The sequence below is a fragment of the Nicotiana sylvestris genome, chromosome 11 (genome assembly GCF_000393655.2).
Source record: "Nicotiana sylvestris chromosome 11, ASM39365v2, whole genome shotgun sequence".
NCBI lineage: Eukaryota > Viridiplantae > Streptophyta > Magnoliopsida > Solanales > Solanaceae > Nicotiana > Nicotiana sylvestris.
In genome coordinates, this window is record NC_091067.1 from 160,297,649 (window position 1) to 160,320,808 (window position 23,160).

The window sequence follows — 23,160 nt, forward strand, 5'->3', positions numbered from 1 at the left end:
GCATTAATCTACACTATCTCCCATATAAAGCCTCATATGGAGCCATCTGAATACTCGATTGATAAATGTTGTTATATGCAAACTCTGAGAGCGGTAGAAAATATCCTATGAACCACCAAAATCAATGATACATGCATGCAACATGTCCTCCAATATCTAATTAGTGCGCTCGGACTGCCCGTTCATCTAAGGGTGAAAAGTTGTGCTCAACTCAACCTGAGTACCCAACTCTCTCTACACGACCCTCCAAATTGCGAAGTAAATTAAGTACCTCTATCTAAAATGATGGAAATTGGGACATCATGCAAGCGAACAATCTCTCGGATATAGATCTCTGTCAACCGCTCTACAGAATAGGTAGTACACATAAGAATGAAGTGCACGAACTTGATCAGTCGATCCACAATCACCCAAATAGCATCAAACTTCTTCAAAGTCTATGGGAGTCCAACTACAAAATTCATGGTGATCCTCTCCCACTTCAACTCTAGAATGTCCATCTGCTGAAGCAAGCCACCCGATCTCTGATGCTCATATTTCACCTGCTGAGAATTGAGACACCGAGGTACAAATCCCAAAATGTCCTTCTTCATTCTCCTCCACCAATAATGTTGTCTTAGATCCTGATACATCTTCACGGCACCCGGATGGATAGAATACCACGAGCTATGGGCCTCCTCCAGAATCAACTCCCGAAGCTCATCTACATTGGGCACGCATATCCAGCCCTGTTAGATGCACATAGAAGGAAGAATTCACGGTAACAAATAGAAGGACAAATCTTCAACATCATATGAGAGGACAAATCCATGACAACATATATGGAAGGGCAAATCTATGACAATACATAAAAGTATCAAATCCATGATAACATATAGAAGTATCAAATTCATGACAACATATAGAAGGATCAAATCCATGAAGAGGCCAACTTAAGGTGCAAAGGGACTTAAACGTCCACCTTAAGATTGGAAAATTATAGCTCTTTTTAAGGACAAACCTAGAAGGTTAACTTAAGGTGCAAAGGGACTTCAACGTCCACCTTAAGATTGAAAAATTATAGTTCCTTTTAAGGACAAACCCGCGAAGAGGTCAACTTAAAGTGAAACGGGACTTTAACATCCACCTTAAGATTGAAAAATTATAGTTCCTTTTAAGGACAAACCGGCAACGAGACCAATTTAAGGTGAAAAGGGACTAATATGTCCACCTTAAGATTGGTAAATTAGAAAACATTAACTTGAAGACTTGGCGGACTTTGCAGATTTCAACTTGAAGACCAACAAATTTTAAGATTTGACAGACTTGAAAATTTGGTAGACTTTGATGCTTCAACTTGAAGAGCGGTGGACTTTTAAACTTAAACTTGAAAAATTAGCAGACTTGTAGGTCTTAAATAATTCAACATAAAGACCGATGAATTTGAGGACTTCAAATTGAAGGCCGGCGGACATGAAAACTTGGAGAGATTGAATACTTCAACTTAGAGATTTGACGGACTTGAGTACTTCAAATTGAAGATTTGGCCTTCTACTAAAAGTCTACATCCTTCCATCGGAGATGCCAATTTTCTATGGAGGCTTGCCCCATTGAACCACCAATCCTTGATAAGGCACAAAGTCCATGTAAGCCCGATTTTTAAGTTCCAATCAAGTGGATTATATTCCATCATTCTTCCTTCGAATAACGATTGGGGTAATATGTATATTTTGAACTCATGTAACTAAACTTAGAATAAAACTCTAAGCTGCCTACGTACCTCGGTGAAGAGGATCAAGTCATACCGTAGTTCAGAATGGGTAATTTTTTTTATGTCCTAACTATTGCCTAGGCCGCCTATTTCGAGGTTTTCAACCTAGCAAATTTTTTTTGTATGGGTCGTACATAGTTTAGACTCATGTGGTCCTGGAGTGTAGGAACATGTGGTTTAAGCTCATGCGTCAAGGAGCGTTGCAACTTCAAGGATAATACTTCTTCAAAAACTTGTCATTGATATACTGATTCTCATTCCATCTACATCAACCAGCCTATAATCCCCACTTGAATAAGCTTCTTGAACGACATATGGCACATCCCATTTTGAAGTGAACTTCCCTACAGGCTTATGGGAAGTAATAATGGGTCTTCGTATAGAAACTTGGTTTGCTCTTTCTTTCTCCCACTTGAAAGGATCTTGGACGAACTCTTTTATTGAAGGTGCGAGACAATCGAGCTTGATAACATTCCAGACTCTGTTGAGCTTCCAACCTTTTCTCATCAAGAGCCTCCAACTCTGCTAATCGAAGTCGGGCATTTTCTTCATCAGTGATCCCTTCTTGAATAGCTAATCGTAATAAAGGTATTTGATGCTCGAGTGGCAAGATGGCTTCGACTCCATAAGCGAGTGCATAAGGGGTCGCTTGTGTTGGTGTGCAGTGAGTTGTCCTTTATGCCCATAGAGCTTCCTCCATACGGTCATGCCAATCCCGTTTGGATTTGGAGACGACTTTCTTTAACAAGGTGCATTGAGTATTGTTGAATGCCTCGGCTAGACCATTGGTGGCAGTATTGTACATAGAAGAGTTATGTTGCTTGAAGCCAAAGAGTTCACAAATCTTGTTCATCAACCTATTGTTGAACAACTTGCCATTATCTGTTATTAAATAACGAGAATGCCAAAGTGATAGATAATGTTTACTCGGATGAAACTTGCAATATTTTCCTTTTTTTACTTTCTTAAGAGCAACAACTTCATCCCATTTTGAGAAGTAACCAATTGCAGCCAAGATGTATAGGTGCCCATCAGAGGACTTTGGTAGTGGTCCAACAACATCCAATCCCCAAGCGTCAAATGGCCAGGATGCAACAGTCGGGTGCAACACTTCAGGAGGTTGATGAATAAAATTCGCATGGAATTGACAAGCCTTACATCTTTGAGCATAGTCCAAACAATCTTTTACCATTATTGGCCAATAATATCACATCCTTTTTATGTGGAAGTGGAGCTTTGGTCTAGACTGGTGTGACCCACATACCCCAGAATGTGCCTCTTGTAAAGGTTGGAGTGCTTCTTCTTCACCTAAGCATCGCAAGAGTACTCCCTCGAATGATCTTATGTATAGTAAAGTAAGCGAGGTACATGGCGACGGATTTCAGTCCTTCTCCTCGGATTTTCTGGAAGTATCCCATAGCATAAGTAGTCGATAATGGGTTGTCGCCATTCTTCTTTCTCAACTTCAAAAACAACGACAAGATGCTTGAGTTCATTTTCTTCACTTTCAGCCTCATTTGGTAGCGGTACTACCTATTTTTGGCAGACAGTAACTTGCGCTTGATCAGTCAGGGTTAACGATGAAGCTAGGGCAGCTAAAGCATCAGCCTTCTTATTTTCTTTCCTTGGCATATGCTGAATAGTCATATCACCGAGTCATCCCATTAATTTTTTAGCATAATCATGATATGGGCGTAGTTCAGGCTTCTTAACCTCGTAAATACCTAAAAGTTGATTGACCACTAACTAAGAGTCACCAAAGACTTGCAATTGCAACCGCTTCATTTTGACAGCCATTTTAACCCCAAGTATTAGTGTTTGATACTCATCAAAGTTGTTAGAGTAGAGTTGCGTCAACGTAAAAGAGTAGGGCAGAACTTCACCTTGAGAAGTGACAAATACTACACCAGTACCAGCTCCTCCGAGATATGCAGCACCATCAAAGTACATCTTCCATGGAGGTTGAACTTCAATGACTATTGTGTCCTCATTAGGTAGTTCGTCAGTTAGCTCCCAATCATCAGGTATATGGTGATCTGCCAAGAAGTCTGCTAGCACTTGTCCTTTTATAGCCTTTTGAAGGATGTACAAAATTTCAAATTGTTAAAACTGGAGGTACCACCTTGCTAATCGATCACTAAGCACATGTTTTGACATCACGAACTTGATGGGATTTGCTCTAGAAACAAGACGAACGACATGAGATTGAAAGTAGTGCTTCAACTTTTGGATTGAGAAGACTAGTGCCAAACATAAATTTTCAATTGGCGAATAATTTAGCCGTTTGGTGTCATCATCTTGCTCAAGTAGTAAAGAGAGTTTTCTTTCTCCTCACTATTTTCATGGGCCAACAGTGCTCCAACAGACCTTTCTTGCGCCGCAATGTATACTATCAATGGCTTTCTAGGTGTAGGGGCTGCTAAAACTGGAGGCTTAATCAAGTAGGATTTAATGCTCTCAAAGGCATTGCTATGTGTTTGTTCCCATTTGAATGGGACACCTTTCTTCATAAGGAGATTAAATTGTTGGCACCTCCCAACTAAGTTTGAGATTAATCTCCTAAGGTACGCTAACTTTCCTTGCAGACTTTTCAATTCGTGAATATCTCGAGGCTCAGATATTTTCAAGATTGCATCTACTTTAGCTTGATCAATTTCAATCCCTCGATGTAGGATAATGAAACCAAGGAACTTTTCGGAAGTAACTCCAAAGGTACATTTCAATGGATTCATCCTAAGTTGGTACCTTCGGAGCAACTCAAACACCATTCTCAAGTCTTTCAAGTGGTCGACCCTCTTTCTTGATTTTACCACCAAGTCTTTCGCATAACATTTGACATTCTTGTGGAGAAGTTCATCAAAGATATTCTGCATAGCTCTTTGGTAAGTAGCCAAAAGGCATTACCTTATAGCAATAAATACCCTTGGGGGTATGGAATGCAGTAAGCTCTTCATCTTTTGGCGCCATGCGAATTTGGTTATAGCATGAAGTCAACACACACTCGAATCTGGCAATTTTTATTCCTTACAGGGATAATACTTGAAACCCATGTTGGGTATTTAACTTCACAAATAAAGCCAGCTTCGATGAGTTTGTTAACTTCGGTTTCAATCAAGGGAACCAAGTCCGGCCTAAAGCGCCTTTGAGCTTGTTTAATAGGGTGAGCAACATTCTTGACTGCAGGGTGATGGACTGCTACTTTCGGGTCCAAGCCAGGAATCTCTTTGTAACTCCAAGCAAATACATCTCTGAACTCCTTGAGTAACTCAATATAAGTATTTTCTTTATCAACTTCTAGTAAAGAACTCAGGTATGTGGGTCTTGGTTCTTCATTGGTGCCAAGGTTAACTTCTTTTAAGGCATCAACTATCATCTTCACCCACTGTTCATGTTCAGGTGGAGCTTCTTTCGCATCTTCATCTTCTTGAGGGTCCCCATCATTGAAGGATAAGTGCTAATATGGTGAAACATTCTCCAATCCTGCACTATCCTCCATTGAAGATGGAACACCATTCTCGCCTTGTACAGTAACATGATACGAAGAACCCATAATTTCTTTATCTTTGTCACGTTCCTTAGTGTAGATCACAACATATGGCTTTACCTACAGTAGTTCTTTACATGAAACGATAAGTTTTGTTTGTTGCCTAATTCTAGAAGGAACCAAACTTTAGAAATTCTTAGAGATCTTTTGGATTTTGGGCGAAACGGGTGTTCTTATAATTTGATAATTTCTATGGAACTTGTTCCCCTTCTTTAATGGGCCCAATATCTCAAACGCGGACATTCTCACAGTTGAATTTCCAAGTCGATCAAAGACAGAAGGCTTGTTAAAAGCGGCAGATCCATCTTCTACAGTGATATAATTGCTACTCGCCCTTCTTATGGAGATGTGCACTGGTGACGGTTGCTTGTATCCCAAACCTTCACGTAGTTATCTCGTTACAGTTTTCGATGGGAGCTTCCCTAACTTTGATGGCTCATTGAGATTGTATCCAGCTTTTGCAAATAGCTTGTAAGCATTAGGATCAAAACCTTCATCTATTCGCTTTGTAGGGAGTGCCACATTTTGCAAATGATTTTGGTCCACAAACCCTGCAGGTGGAATTGAGGATGACTTTATTGCCTCAATTTGTGTGACCGGAAGAGTTAACCCCTTTAGCATGTTAGTTTGGATATTAGATGATCCACCTTCATCTTTCTTCTTTTTAGGGACGTATTGGAGTAGAGGAGTTAATTTCTTGATGTGAGACACAATGTTCCCTTTATGAGACTTATTTGGGTTGGGGTGTACCTTCTCAGCAACAACTTTGGTTTTGTCAGCAACTACCTCAGCTCTCTTACTCGTGGACTCGTAATCCTTGTCATTCATGACATCATCAGTTTTTAGCTCCTTCACAATGAGGTTCTTCAGGTAGAACTTTGCATCGGCGAAGTGTGACTCAGCCTAGGTGAATGGCTTGTCATCAGCAATTATCTTCTTCTCAACTTCACCTCCGTAGTATTTCAAACATTGATGGTAGGTAGATGGAACCACTTTATTCGCATGTATCCAAGTCCTTCCAAGTAATACGTTGTATGAAGTCTTTGCATCGATCACATGCAGCCATGTACTTGATTGCATATCTTCAATGGTGATTCCCAGCCTGACCGCGGCTATGGCTCTTTGTCCCCTTGGTTGAATCCTTGGATCATCATACGACTTTCTGAGAGTTCGTTTATGGTAATACCAAGTTTTTTCACAGTGCGAATCGGCAAAATGTTCATTGAGGATCCTCCATTAACCAAAATTCAATTTACCCTTTCATCACGCATATAGTCAACTAGGTACAACGGGCGGTTATGAAGAGTGTCACCTAGCAGAAGATCTTCATTTGTGAACGTGACTTTTTCCTCACAAACATTAACTTCTTGAGGAGTGGACTCGATGAGCTTTTCCGAAGATGGTACCAACGGTAGGTCATCACTCTTTTCTCCCCCTTCGTCAACATGGCAATAAGAGGCATCAATACCCCCAAGGGAAATCTTCGTTCAGAACCAACTTGGTAAAAACTCCTCCAAGGTCACTGGATGTCGTGGCTTTTGAGGGTGGTGCACCTCCACTTTTGCTTTCTTTAAATACTTAACTGGATTCCATCTCCTTGGTCTTTTTGCCATCATTTTCCTTATTGGTTGTTCTACTGATTCTTTTCGTGGGATCCTTCTGTGTTGCCTACGAGGAGTCTCCAACATCCAACCTTCATCATGATCAGGTTGATTGACTTCAGCTTTGTCGTTCTTCCATAATTCTTCATCTTTACTTTATTTAAAACCACATTATTCATACGGACTGAATGATCCAAGGGTGACAGAGACTTAGTTTGCGCTTTTTTTCTCATCTTCAAGCACGATCTTCTTTTCGCAAGCCAAGTCCATAACTTTGTCCTTGAAGATAAAGCACTTCTCCAGAGGTGGCTCACAAGTCGATAGTATTTGCAGTAATTTGGGTCATTTGTTTTCACAGCTTCATTTGGTCGCTTCATCTCCGGAAGCTCAATGAGATTTAAATCGAGAAGTTTCTTCAAAAATAGCTGGCACATCAGAATCCTCAGAAATGGGTACTCTTTCTCTTGCATTTCTTTTAGAGTCAACTTTCTACTTGGCTTATCTTGAAAAGAAGTGGATTTCATACTCTGTTTCTTGCTCACTTTCATCGTGAACTTTATAGGTTATGTGTTGACATTTATAGCTTCTTTGCTTTCAGGCCTCAATACCAACTTGCTCCATTTCCTGACTTCTTGCTTGTCGTTCCCTTTGCGAGGCTCATAGATAGGCAGTCTTTTATTTCTAGCGGAGGCCATGCTTAACTTCATGTCGTGGGCACGAGTCACAAGTTCTTAAAACATGTTAGGCTTGATACCTTGCAAGATGTAGTCCCCAATGCATGCCTTAGATGCACATCTCTATGCCAGAAGCTTCACTGAGCCTCTCTTTGCAGTTGAGGCTTGCATTCCTCCAATGATTGATAAAGTCAATAACTGATTTGCTCTTTCATTGATGAGTATTTGTGAGTTCTATCATACTCATAGTACGTTTCATACTATAAAAGTGATTGAGGAACTCTTGTTCTAGTTGATCCAAGTTATTAGTAAATCTGGCCTTGAGGTCTGTGTACCAGTCAAAAGCATTTTCCTTTAGCGAGCGAACCAACTGCTTGACGAGGTAATCTCCATAGGTCCTAGTATTGTTGCACATCTCAATGAAGTGCGCCACATGTTTCTTTGGATTACCTTTTCCATCAAACTGTTGAAACTTTGGAGGTTGATAACCAGCAGACATCTTCAACATATCGACCCTTGTAGTGTACGTTTTGCATATGTAAGGGAGGACTTGGCAGCAACTTCATACTTGTTCTTAATGGTTCCTTCAATGAACTCCTTCAGTTGATCGATTGGAATCACCCCTTCAGATGAGACAAGGATAGATTAGCGAATGCTACTTGTCTTTGGGGAGAATCACTCTCTAGAACTTCTGGGAGCTTGCCAGGCACATGGTTAGATTCTTCTTCCATCAAGATTCCCACCCTATCTGTTAGCTTGACGATTCTAGCATCTTGATTTTTCATGTACTTGGTCAAGCTAGCGATTGCTTCCGTCAAGTTTGTCAACTGCTCCTCCATATATGAAGTGTTTGTCACCATGGCTTGCATGATTGTCGTGGGTGATGGACAGTAGCATGGATTTTTACACAGATTGATCCTTGATTTGCGCACTCTATGTGATGTAAGTGGAGAGGATCCATCACTTGAAGCATCATCATCTTCCTTCACAACAAAGTGCTTGGATCTGGAGAGGTCAAGCAGAGCAAAGGCTTTCTTGATCTTTTCAGCAACATCGCATCCTCCTTTTCCTTCAGGTGCGTTTGTGGAAGATCTTGCTCCTTTTGAGGATGAAGATCCAAAAATAAGGGTTGATGCGGACAGCACTTGGGGTGCTTGTTGTCCTAATGAGCTTTTTTTGCTCCTCGTAACTGGTCCAAAGCTTCCAAAGGTAACATCGAGGATGCTTTCCACATCAGCATAGAACCTGGAATTAGTAGCCTTGGTGGAAGTTGAACGGGAGTTGATTTTTTTAAAGCCATTTCAATGTTCTTGAACTTTGGTGATTGAAAAATTGAGATGAGAGGTAGAGATTGTCCCACAACAAATACCTTACTTACATCAGCCGGAGAAATATCAATATCTCTTTCGAATTTACATACCATTGGCGGTTTACCTATTGGAGATTCTCCCTACGAAGAAGTTATGCTCGAAACTATCAAACTCACAGGTGTTAATGAGAAGAATGAAAGATTTACTCCTCGAGCTTGTGGATACCTATTTACAACCATCTTCAAGAAGGGGGAGTCATGATCTAAATGTCTCATTTAGCAAGTGGATTTAGTTTTGGTGCAAGAGAGACCTGAGATATGAACCTACTCCAGCAAGGAGGGAGGAAAAATCTACCCATTTGAAGTCAATGCATAATCCCATTGGAGCTATACCATAAGTAGTTGCATGGTCTAGCGCGGATTAGACGATGTTTGTTAACCTTGGGGTTCGACATGAAAAAAGACAAGGCAAATATCTGGCGGCATTCTTATCTTGTTGGTTGTGTGCACTTGTATTTCCCTCTTAAGATGGTGATTTCATTCAACCCGAAACCTTTAAAACAACGAGCATGTTGGCATATGGATGGAAATTCATCCTTGCAATCCCAGTTCTGGCGAGCATCTACTATGGTTTGAACAAGATCTGCAAGTCCTCGCAGCTCGAGCATATCAAAATCTCTTTTCCCATTCATTATGTATACGGTTGGCTTTCTCACTACTTCAACACGCACTATGGGATTCCAAAAGGACCATATGTTCCATTAATGGTGGCATATTCTGTAGAAGGCACTGCAAGGTATTTGGATGATACAAATGCAAGAAAATGCATCCATCAAGCAGATAATGCATCTTGGACTTCTACCATGCTGGAGGGGTCTTAACCTTACTATTTCGAGGATAATGGTAATGCATCAGAATTTAAAGTCAATTATTTTATGAGTATCCGTTTTAATTATCTCCCTTTGAGGTGTGGGAACTCTTTCATTCTTGAACCATATAGTCCACATCGATTCAGCCGTCAATTTGGATTTTATCAAACTAGTCCTGGTATTTTGTAAAATGACCTTCGAAGTGCCTCACTAGAAAAAGGACTCAAAGTTTAGAGAAATTGTGTCACATAATTCTACCAACGTGAGGGCGACCTTTCCCTCGGCTATATCTATGGCAAAAAAGCTATTTTCATCAGAGTGCAAATCCTAGTGGACAAGAGTGCATGTGAGCTTTCTTGAAGGTCATTTAGAATCTTTGGTGACTTTTGTTGGGCCAATCACTGCTGCACCTTTAAAGATTACACCTCAAGAGCATAACAAGGAGGAAAAACCTCCTACTTTCAAATCCAAAGTGGTTGCACCATGAGACGTCAAGGGACCTCTATATAAAGAAGTTCAAAAAAGGAAGGGACCTTCTCAGGCTTACCAAGTTCATGAAGGTTCCTTTCCAATAGGCACCGTTGTCCCTACCTCCAACAAATTTGTTTGCAATAAATTTTCAACATATGAAAAATAAACTGCAATCACAAAATAAGAGAAAAATATTTTTACTAATCAAGTGTGAGTACAGTTCTGCTTCTCCCTTGATTCTTCTCTCCTGATTATATCCAGGATTCGAGGGTTGAAGCCGCGTATTTCTCGAATATAGGATGATGCAGACCTCCTGGGGATGCATTTGATCTCCAGCTTCTTGAACTATTTGATTGTCAAGAAGTATCCGGCCATATTTCAATCTCTTTGTGAATATCCCAAGAGTTTATGGGATTTTGAGGCACCTATTCAAGGGAATATGTATCCCTTTATATAGGCGTGAGTTAGGGTTAAGGTAGAGTAATCTCCAAAAAAACCTAATAGACTCCTAGGATTTCAAGAGTCTTGTAGTATCATTAATTTAGGATTTGGATTGATCCATTAAAATTTTGATGTCTACAAATTCTCCATACTTCAAGGTTTGTCGGGATATAGGTTTGCCGAAAATTGAAGACGAGACTTGAAGTACTCAACCATCACAACAAATGGTTTTGAAACATGGAGTTTTGGATTTACAAGAGAAAGAGATGAAGGGTAGAACTGGTCCCACTGGGCGTGCCAATTTTTTTGCAATAAATTTTCAACATATGAAAAATAAACTGCAATCACAAAATAATATTTTTACTATTCAATTGTGAGTACGATTCTGCTTCTCCCTTGATTCTTCTCTCCTAATTATCTCCATGATTCGAGGGCTGAAGCTACGTATTTCTCGAATATAGGATGATGCAGTCCTCCTGGGGATGCATTTGATCTCCAGCTTCTTGAACTATTTGATTGTCAAGAAGTATCCTGCCATATTTCGATCTCTTTATGAATATTCCAAGAGTTTATGGGATTTTGAGACACCTCTTCAAGGGAATATGTATCTCTTTATATAGGTGTGAGTTAGGGTTTAGGGTAGAGTAACCTCCGAAAAACCCTAATAGACTCCTAGGATTTCAAAAGTCTTGTAGTATCTTTAATTTAGGATTTGTCTTGTTCCGTTAAAATTTTGATGTCTACAAATGCCCCCTACTTCTAGGTTTTTCAGGGTGTAGGCTTGCCGAAACTTGAAGTACTCGACCATCACAACAAATGATTTTGAAACTTGGAGTTTTCGATTTACAAGAGGAAGAGATGAAGGAAGAACTGATCCCACTGGGCATGCCAATTTGTTTGCAATAAATTTTCAACATATGAAAAATAAACTGCAATCACAAAATAAGAGAAAAATATTTTTACTAATCAATTGTGAGTACGATTCTGCTTCTCCCTTGATTATTCTCTCCTGATTATCTCCGTGATTCGAGGGTTGAAGCCGCATATTTCTTGAATATAGGATGATGTAGACCTCCTGGGGATGCATTTGATCTCCAGCTTCTTGAACTATTTGATTGTCAAGAAGTATCCGACCATATTTCGATATCTATGTGAATATCCCAAGAGTTTATGAGATTTTGAGACACCTCTTCAAGGGAATATGTATCCCTTTATATAGGTGTGAGTTAGGGTTTGGGGTAGAGTAACCTCTAAGAAATCCTAATAGACTCCTAAGATTTCAAGAGTCTTACAGTATCTTTAATTTAGGATTTGGCTTGATTCGTTAAAATTTCAATGTCTACAGTATAATGTAATATTTCTTTCCGTAGTCCCATGTTCCCAAGTTATATGTTACTGCAATAACAATGGCCTAAAGTTAAATAGATATCCACATCATCTGTGGAAACCATTTGTACCCATAGACAAAAATTGATTTTTTTCACTGATCAAGAAATTTCCCAAAATGCTTAATTATGTTATTTTGTACCTTTTCAGTATGTTGAGAAGGCAAAGGCTTATGGATAGGGAAGACTATCTGTTAACATGGCATATGACACATCACGCGAAGCGGGTAACACGGTTCTTTCAGAACATCCATTATGAACATCCATTATCATGGTAACTCCTTTTCTATTTGTCTGTTTTTCACAATGTTAAGGAATAGAGAATATTTTTTTTGTTGTCATTAGGCGGTCATAAATGCAACCAAGGGTTACAAAAATTATTCTGCGCAACTATCTAAATGTCACGACCCCGATTCGCCATTCGTGAACCATCGTGACGGTACTTAGTCTCTACGACTAGGTAAGCCTAAAATGCGGAAGATAAACCAAATTTGCGGAAGAAAATAATTTAAAACAGAAATAGGGTAATAAAATAGCGTTTAAAAGTGTCGCTCGGCATACACAATATTAACTCTTAAACCCAATACATTTTCCCAAAACCCAGAAACCCATGAATCACAAGGTAAGAGGTACATAAGAAGCTCTAACTCCAGAAAGGTCTAACCAAAAGGGGAATACTGAAGGGCTATACTATTACAGAAAAATAAAAAGGGACTCCTCGGTCTGCGGATGCGGCAGATAGACTCCGAAGTCTCTACAGAACTGTCTCGCCTCAAGGATGATAAGACAGAGCGAAAGTACCTGGATCTGCACATGACAAAACATGCGCAGAAGGGGCATGAGTACACCACAACGGTACTCAGTAAGTGCCAAGCCTAACCTCGGTCAGGTAGTGACGAGGAAGGTCAGGGCCCTACTGAGATAAAATAAAGAATATAAGACACGACAGTATAAGATAAGCAGTACCGTTGAAAACTAACGATAAGAATTTAATACAGGAAAACAAGGAATTCAATAACTGAAACAGAGGCAAAACAATCACAAGGAAATAACCGGGGATCTCTCAGTATTCCGAGGATCTCTCGGTATCCTCAATATATGCTAGGGATCTCTTGGTATCCCGAGGATCTCTCGGTAGCATTAATATATGCTGGAGATCTCTCGGTATCCCAAGGATCTATTGGTATCCTCAATGTATGATAGGGATCTCTTGGTATTCCGAGGATTTCTTGGTATCCTCAATGTATGATAGGGATCTCTTGGTATCTTGAGAATCTCTTGGTATCCTCAATGTGTGTTCTGGGGATCTCTCGGTATCCCGCACTTCAGCTCAAATCGTAAATGCGTACATGGGATCTCCCAGAATGTCGTCCCGTAGTCCCAAAGTAAAACACACAACAATGGCACAAGGAATATTCAAATAAACTCAACTTCATAACAAGGTAACCCAGACAATTCTAACCTAACATGCTTCACGTAATACAAATAAGATAGTTAAAGCAAATAAATGAATTAAGTCAATTATCACGTACCAATCATAAGGGGAAAGTCCCCCACGCAAAGTTAGACAAGCCACTTACCTCGAACCGGCTCAATAATCAATCTGAAACCACGCTCTTGCCACGATTACTAGACTCCAAATGGCCCAAATCTATTCAATTCAATTTCATAACGTAAATAACACTTGAATCAATTGATTCTACAAAGAAATTCTAAGTTAATACGCGAAATTAGGTAAAATGACCAAAATGCCCCTCGGGCCCACATCTCGGAATCGGGTAAAAATTTTATTTTCAGAATCCTCACACCCACACGAGTCTAATCATATCAAAATTATCCCAATCCAATGTCAAATCCCCAATCAAAATTCAATTCCTTAGTCTAAGAATGTTTTCCCAATTTTCATACAAATTCCGAAATTAAAGGATGAATTCATGTTTGGATTAATGGGTTACAAGAAAAAAGGGGTTAAGAATTGTTACCCAATCAATATATCTGAAAATCCCTCAAAATCTCACTCAAATCCAAGCTCTCAAAGATTAAGTTTTGATAAAAATGGCTAAACCCTCGATTTTGAAATTTTATATTCTGCCCAGGTATTTTCTTCTTCGCGAATGCGAGGCTACTATCGTGAACGCATTGCACTAAAGTTCCAATGGCCAGTCTTCCTTTTCACGAACGTGATGTCTGAGCCATGAATGTGATGTTCAGTTCTCTTCCCCTACGCGAACACGAGACTGACTTCGCGAACGCGTAGGCACCAAGTCCTACAGCCTCGCGAACGCGTAAGCTCTTTCGCGAATGCGAAGAGTAAATTCCTCACCAGCCCCAGCTCTTCTTCGCGAACGCGATACCCCACTCGCAAACGCGAAGAAGGAAACCAGAACTGTGTTGCTGCAGATTTTTCTGCAATTTCTCTAGTTCCAAAATGACCCGTTGAGTATCCGAAACACACCCGAGTCCCTCAGGCCCTCAATCAAACATGTCAACCAATCCTAAAACATCATTCAAACTTGTTCCAACCTTCGGAATGGTCAAAACAACAACAAAACACCTATTTTTCATCGGATTCAAGCCTAAGAAATCCAAAAACTCTAAAAATATGTTTTAGATCAAAAAGTCTATCAAACCTTGTCCGAATGACCTAAAATTTTGCACGCACGTCACATTAAACACTATGGAGATACTTCAACTTCCGGAATTCTATTCCGACCCTCGGATCAAAATCTCACTATCGAACCGGAAACTTCAAAAATTCAACTTTCGGCATTTAAAGCCTAAATTAGCTACGGGCCTCCAAAACACAATTCGAACACGCCCCTAAGCCCAAATCACCCAACGGAGCTAACGGAACCATCGAATTTCCATTTCGAGGCTGTCTTCACACTGTTCCGGCTACGGTCAACTTTCCAACACTTAAGCTCTCATTTTGGGACTAAGTGTCCCAAAACTCTCCGAAACTCACAATCGAACATCCCGACAAATCAAAATAGCAGAAATAAACACAGAAAAAGCAGTTAATAGGGGTTCGGGGCATTAATTCTTAAGACGACCAGCCGGGTCGTCACACTAAAAGTGTTCTAAAGAAAGAATTGAACATTAGGTTGCATTAGCAATTATCAAAATGATAAGTGGGGCATGAGTATTTACGATAAGGAATCGAATGCCTTAAAATATGCAGAAATTTACTTTCCCGACGGAGCCAGAACATTTGCGAAAGGGGTTCAAAAATTTTAATATTTTTCGACGAATCCCCTTCCGCTCCCCTAAATCTGCCCCTGCTACATTACTATTAAGATTGAGTTTAAGCCCATATATATTGAATTTATTAAGAAATTAAAGATAAACTAAAATTTATTTTGGAGCTAAAAGAATGACTTTAATCCTGAATTGTTGAACAACCTACTCACCAGTGCTTAAAAAGCAATTGAATAGACCCACATTATGAATATTAAACACAAAAAAGATCTCAATTCTAAAAAAGAAAATCGGCAAGTATTTTCCAGAAGTTTATCAACGCAAATGTACTAGAAAACTAAATAAATTCTACATAATCAAAAATTAAGAAACAACAAACAAGAGTCATTAACCTAAATTAAAAAACAATATTCATTAATAAAATACAAATAAAATTTTGAAAAGGGGTCAGAAAGAGAAATGAACTTACATGGGGCTAATACCGACGAGCGACAGGGCAACATAGAGAAGAATAATGATTGAGGGCTTAAGTTGGCGAAGAGAGAGGGGGAGTGGCAGATGAGTGAAGCAACAAAGAGAGAGAGTGTGTGTGTTGGGGATTTTTAACCCAAATCCCAATTGGTAAGATTTTTTGGGGAAATATAATTAAAAAGAAAAACGACGTCGTTTTACTTGGTTTAAAATTAAAAAAAAACTGTTGTGAAAAGGGTAAGATTGCATTTAACAGGAATGGTACCCGCGACCTCGTACAAAATCGAAACCCCCTTGATCACTAAGTCACACTTTTAGCTTGTGTCAAAGGTGTTCAAAATATTATATATATACATAAATAAAAAAAATTACCCCTATATAAATAGTTCAATTTTCCAACGAAGGGGGTTCGGATGAATAAATCTTCCGCCCCCTAAATTCGTCCTTGGGCCTAGCTTTCAAGAAACTTGATCTTTTCTCGATAGCTATTTACCCTTACCCGTCAAAAAATCTCACATGTCTTTTAAATCCACTTGGCTGCCTGTAATTGGACCCACCCACCCAAATTTTATTACTAAGCAGTTCGTCCCAAGCTCTTAAAACCTATTTCCATCGGTTAAATCATCATTCCCCCTATCCCACTCCCACTCTTTCTTCACATATTCTTAAAAGACATGAAATCTTTAACTTCACATAGTAATTTTTTTTATATTTGTAAGAGGTAATTTAAATAAATAAGATGTTAAACATGTATTTACAATATATTACCTATGATGTTGTTATAAAAATTATATTTACTAATATAAAAATTTAAGTAGTTTAATTTGAAAATTCTAAAATATTTTTAGTGTTAAAAAATAGATAGTCTTTCTTTCTTTCTTTTTTACAAAAAATGTGTACTTCTTTTGTAACGACCCGGCCGGTCTTTACATGACTTACCGCTTCGTTTTTCCCTATTTCTGCTTCTTTATGTGTTGTTCAGCTGTATTTCATCGCATCGTGTTGGTTAGTTTGGGTTCGGAGTGGTTTTGTAGAGAAATGAGACACTTAGTCTCTTAAGTTCGCCTTTTAGTTGGAAAAGTCAACCAGAAGTTGACGTGTGAGTAAATGATCTAGGAACTTGGTTTTTAAAGTTTGGATAGCTTCGTGAGGTGATTTGAGACTTAGAAGCGTGATTGGAATATATTTTGGAGGTTCAGAGTAGATTTAGGCTTGAATTGGCGAAACTAAAATTTTGACGTTTTCCGGTTGGTAGTGAAAATTTTGATATAGGAGTCGGAATGGAATTACGGAAATTGGAGTAGGTCCGTTGTGTTATTTGGGACATGTGTGCAAAATTTCAGGTCATTAGGACGAGGTTTGAGAGACTTTTTGATCGAAAGTAGAATTTGAAAGTTTTGGAATTCTTAGGCTTGAATCCGAGGGTCATTTGATGTTTTGATGTTGTTTTGAGTGTTTCGAAGTTTGGAACAAGTTTGAATGATGTTATGGGATGTGTTGGAATGTTTTGTTGAGATCCTGATAGCCTCGGGTGAGTTTCAGGTGGTTAACAGACTGATTCTTTGTTTGGGAGAGTTGCAGATTTTCTGGTTTTTATTGCAGAAGAACTTGTTCTTCGCGTTCACGAAGATAGTCCCGCGTTCGCAAAGAAGAGCTGGGCCTAGAGGAGAAAATGTTCTTCGCATTCGCGAGCCTGGGGTCGCGTTCGTGTAGGTTTTGGATTCTAGTGAATCGCGAACACGTGAGAGGAGTTGTGTTCGCGTAAGGTAATTGGAGCAGCTGGGATCCCAAGAATTTTGTGCTTCGCGTTCGCGTAGGTAAGGTCGCATTCGCGAAGGCTTGGTCAGTTTACGCTTCGCGTTTGCGTGGAGGATGTCGCGTTTGCAAAGGAGGTATAATTTGTCAGTGGAATTTTGTGCTTCGCGAACGCGAGGGAGCTACCGCGTTCGCGAAGAAGGAATTAATTCCTGGGCAGAATGTTTAAATAGTTGCCTTCGCGATTTTTTAGTCTATTTTCCACCATTGCTGAGCGGTTTTGAAGCTTTTTTGAGAGGGATTGAAGAGGGAATCGAAGGGAAATACTTGGAGGTAAGATTTTTGAACTCAATACTCGATTCTATGGTGATTTCTACCTAATTTGACATGAAATTAGTGGGATTTAAAGCCTAAAATTGGGGAATTAGGCTTGAAATTAGAGAGTATAAATTGGAGATTTGAGGGATCATTTGAGGTCTAGTTTTGATGTTCTTGGTATGAATGCACTCATGGGAGGATAAGAATTCTAGTGATGTAACTTTTATCGAAATCCGAGACGTGGGCCCGGGGTCGGGTGTGGCCAATTTCGGGATTTTTGAGTTAATTTGATTATTTTCGATTTCACATTGTTGTGCTACTTTGATGTGACTCACACGCTAGATGAGATCGTGCGGTCGTGCACCATTGGGGATTGTGACTTGGTCCATCCCGTACGACGGTTAAGTCGTGTATTTGATTGAAAACTGTTGATATCATTGTGTTTTGGAAAGTATTACTATGTTTTAGGTTTAATGCCATATTTGGGCCTTGTGCCAACTGTTTGGACCCTTAGGGGTTTTTACTACTGTTTTGTCTTAATATTTGTACTCAGTCATGCTGTATTCTATTATTTTCATAACTCAATCATATTTACTCTGTTTTTGCTATTTTAAATAATATTTTGGGCTGAGCATCATATTTTACTGTTGCCTGAGTGGCTTAAGAGATTTCTGACTGAGTGAGGTCGAGGGCCTATATTGTTAGGATATCATGGGATCGGGCTTTGCACCGTAGCATGTGTACTGATTTGTGATATATGAGAGGCTGGGGGCCTGATTTGTTATGCCACGAGATGGCTTGTTATAGCGCTTGGGCTGTAGGAGCCCCTCCGGAGTCTGAACACCCTCGGTGAACGTGGGTACCCAGTGTGAGAGATGTGATATTGCCTGAGGGGCTGTTGTTGTTTCGTGTTGTTGCCCAATGGACTGATTACGAGTGATTGTGAGGTAGCCCGAAGGGCTGGATCTGTTGATACTTTGCCCAAGGGGCGGTTGTGGTACATGTTTTGCCCGAGAGGCTGTTTACGTTTTTATCACTTTTACTCCCTGTTTTCATCACTCATTTGAAACTATTAATGTTGGAGCATCTTCTGCTAATGCCCCAATGGAGTCTCACTTGACCTTTCAAAATGATTTTGAGGCAGGGCCTTCAAACAAAAATGATGACAATGCCGAGGCAAATCTTGCTTTGAATGATGATGATTTTCAAGGACTCGATTGTTACATCCCGCAATATTATGATGATGTTACGTCTTGTAGTATTATATTACGATGATGTTACGTCCTGTAATATTATAGTACGATGATGTTACGCCTTGCAGTATTACATTACAATGATGTTACGCTTCGCAGTATTAAGTTACGACAACGTTGCACCCTGCAGTATTACATTACGGTAAATGTTACGCTTCGCAGTATTAAATTACGATGATGTTGCACTCTATAGTATTATACATTGAATTTGTCATAAGGTAATTGACATCAGTCCAAGTAAAATATTATTTGGAGACTATAAGGATTATGTTATTTCACAAGTGATGAGTAAATTCGTGAAGGTGAAAGGGGAAGCAAGTCAAAGAAAATGAATTTTCGTCAAAGTTTGACATTTTGGGGTAAAATACGGCCCGAGCTAAAATACCTGGTATTTATAAAATAATATCATACAAGGTATCACATGAACATGATAGTATGATGTATGTGGTGTATAAGGTATGTTAAAAGTAAGTACTATTTTAAGTAAGTTGAGATAATTCTTCATTATGTGGATAACCGGGTAGTTATTGATTTTAGTGGAAGGTTAACAACAAATTAATGAATTAGTGGTTAAATAATTTAAGATCTTGGATAAGGTTTAAAGGCCCCAATGTGGCAGCCAAGAAACATTCTTAAATATGACTCTTAAGTCATAAATTAAGGTGACACCTTTAGAGAATCATATGGATGAGTCATCCTATCAAGTGGAGACCACCGAAAGGTTAAATAACCTTTCTAATTCATAATTGTATTTCTCATCTCTTAAGAACAAGCCTCTGTCAGGATGAACTTTATAGTATCAATATTTCACTACAAAAAAAACTGGATTTAGCTACGAACGTCGTCGCTAATCTGTCGCTAAATCGCCCGTAGCTAGCAAAATTTCTTGATAATTTGTCGCTAATCCGTCGCTAAATTAGATTAGCGACGAATTTTTGTGTTTAGCTACAAAATTTATCCATCGCTAAAACCAGATTTTTTTAGTAGCATTGTTCATATCTTAAGCAAAAGCTTCAGCAAGGATAAATTTTGCAATGGCAATGTTATTGCTTCAAAAATTTCATACGAATACTATTTAATACTATAGCAACGTGGGATTTGCGATTCTAAGGGAGTATGGTACAATCTTTCTCAAATATATTATACGGATTTTTCCTTACTCCAGGTATGTTAAGGCTATCCCTTCTTTCTTTTGGCATGATCTATACGACACGAACGAAAAGAACAAATGCACAAATTCCATAAATGACTCTATTCATAGAAGTATTAGAGATATCTATGTTCTTGAATTTTCATGTGTCATAATATTTTATCATTTGTTCATGGGTCTCAGAAAAATACGAAAGTTGAAAAGAGTTTACTTTATGATATTACTCAAAGGCAAAATGGTCTTATGACTTTCCGAAAGATTTTATCAACGTACTTTTCATGCATTGCATTCATGTACATTGACCCATGACTAGATGGCATTATATATGCGTATATATATATATATATATATGTATATGGGATATGAGAAAGGTTATGGCGTTATATATGCACCACCACCTGATCAGCTGGTATACATTGATGATTTTGCCCACAGTGGCCAAGATAATATGATTGGATGCCCTCAGAGGCTGATGAGGTTATGAAACATGTACCTATGCAAGATATGACATTCATACGCATATGCATGATACTATAATTATTTCATGATTTACAAAATTATTCAGACTTACAGGTGGAGTCGTTTACTCTATATTTCCTCCATGTCTGTTATGTACTTATTTATGTGCCTTACATACTCAGTACATTATTCATATTGATGTGCAAGTAGGCTATCTGCTCAGCAGAAGATATTGGTGCACTCCATTTGCTTCGGAGTTGCTTGTTTGATTAGTATGAGTTAAATGTGTATTATTTGGTATGGCGGGACTCTGTCCCGACGTTTATAAAAATTATGTATTCTTAGAGGCTTGTAGACAAATGTCATGTACGTAAAAGATTATATGGCCTCGTCGGCCTATATTCAGTGTTCGAGTGGTTATTTTGGACTTAGAGGCCCATATGTCTTATGTATAAGTTGGTATTACCTGTTGTGTTCTACCTATTTCACGGCAGCCTCTCCGGCTTAGTTATTTATGATAGTATGACATAAAAAGATACGTTATATTGGTACTCGGTTGAGTAAGGTACCGGGTGCCCGTCGCGGTCCATCGGTTTGGGTCGTGACATCGATGATCTTACTCATTTGGAAGTTGAAGACTTCTTTGGAGATCAAAACTAAAGTTTGATCATTTTACTGGGGAATGCAATTATGTTACTTTTATTTTCAATGATTTTTTTTGTCTCGTTCTAAAGTTGTTTTTTATTTTCACGTAGTACTTAAGTTGTCTTATGTTGTAGTTGGTAATGTTAGTTTTTCCGTATTTCTCATGATGTACTTTTATTTTATTCTTTTATGAAGAAATTAAAATTCTCCAATCTTCAAGTGGATCCAAGATGAGTAATGAAGATTTATGTCTTTTGGACAATATTAAGAGAAAAGAATTTTTTCTCTTATTTGGTTATGAAAAAGGCCTATGTTAATACAATATCCGGTAGTATAAAGTTGATTGAGGGCTCTAGAAGAGCGGCCTTATTACTACCTAGAGGAACGATATTAACTATTGATAATGCATTGTATTGTAGTAAGTCTCAAAAAAACTTGTTGAGTTTCAAATCTATTCTCCAAAATGGCTACCATGTTGAGATATCAAACTAAGGAAAGATTGAATACCTTTATATTACTACAATAAAAGTTGGGGAAAAATATTTGCACGAAAAATTACCCACATTTTCTTCTAGGTTGTACCACACTAATATTGGTGTGGTTGAATCACATGCCATAGTAAATAAAAGGTTTACTACTTCTAATGATTTTATCATTTGGCATGACCGATTGGGCCATCCCGGTTCTACCATGATGCGCAAAATAATAGAGAATTCAAATGGGCATACATTGAAGAATAAGAAGATTCTTAAATTTAAGGAATTCTCTTATGCTTCTTGTTCTCAAGGAAAATTGGTCATTAAACCATCAGCAGCTAAAGTTGGGATTGCATCCCCTGCATTTTTGGAACGTATATAGGGTGATATATGTGGGCCTATACACCCTCCTTGTGGACCATTCAAGTATTTTATGGTCTTGATAGATGCATCTACAAGATGGTCACGTGTGTGCTTATTGTCAACTCGTAATATGGCATTTGCGAGATTGTTGGCCCAAATAATAAGGTTAAGAGCACAATTTCTAGATTATGCAATTAAGACAATTCGTCTTGATAATGCTGGTAAATTTACATCTCAGGCCTTTACTGATTATTGTATGCCCACTGGAATAAAAGTTGAGAATCTGGTTGCTCATGTTCATACTCAAAATGGTCTAGCAAAATCATTGATTAAACGCCTCCAATTAATAGCTAGACCATTGCTAATGAGGAAAAAACTTCCCCTTTCAGTGTGGGGACATGCTATTTTGCATGCAGCAGCACTTGTGCGCATAAGGTCAACCAGTTATCATAAAGTCTCCCCATTACAGTTGGCTTTTGGTCAGGAGCCAAATATTTCCCATCTAAGAATCTTTGGATGTGCGGTATATGTTCCAATTGCTCCATCACAAGGCACAAAGATGGGTCCCCAAAGAAGGTTGGGAGTATATGTTGGTTATGAATCTCCTTCTATTATTAAATATCTGGAACCTATGACAGGAGATTTGTTTACAGCCATATTTGTTGATTGTCATTTTGATGAATCAGTTTTTCCAACATTAGGGGAAGAAAATAAATAGCTAGAAAAAGATATAGATTGGAACGTATTATCTCTATCTCATTTGGATCCTTGTACAAATCAATGTGAACAAGAAGTTTAAAAGATCATTTATATGTAAAATATTGCAAATCAATTGCCAGATGCATTTACTAACCTTCCACGGGTTACTAAATCGCATATTCTAGCTGTAAATGCTCCAATTCGAGTTGATGTCCCGGCTGGACAGTATGATAATGCAAATGAGTCTAGGCCACGCCTTAAACATGGTAGACCAATCGGTTCCAAGGATAAGAATCCCCGAAAAAGGAAAGGAGCAAATGATCAAGTTG

General features: G+C 38.8%; 1 long non-coding RNA gene across 1 annotated transcript; it reads right to left on the bottom strand.

Annotated features, from left to right (window-relative positions):
- Nucleotides 1–12,564: 12,564 nt before the first annotated feature.
- LOC138882262 (uncharacterized) lies at nt 12,565–15,840 on the bottom strand. The gene is made up of 3 exons (XR_011403741.1): nt 15,712–15,840; nt 13,625–13,695; nt 12,565–12,851 (listed from the first exon to the last, which is right to left on the bottom strand). It is a non-coding gene; the product is annotated as an uncharacterized lncRNA (long non-coding RNA).
- Nucleotides 15,841–23,160: the final 7,320 nt, after the last annotated feature.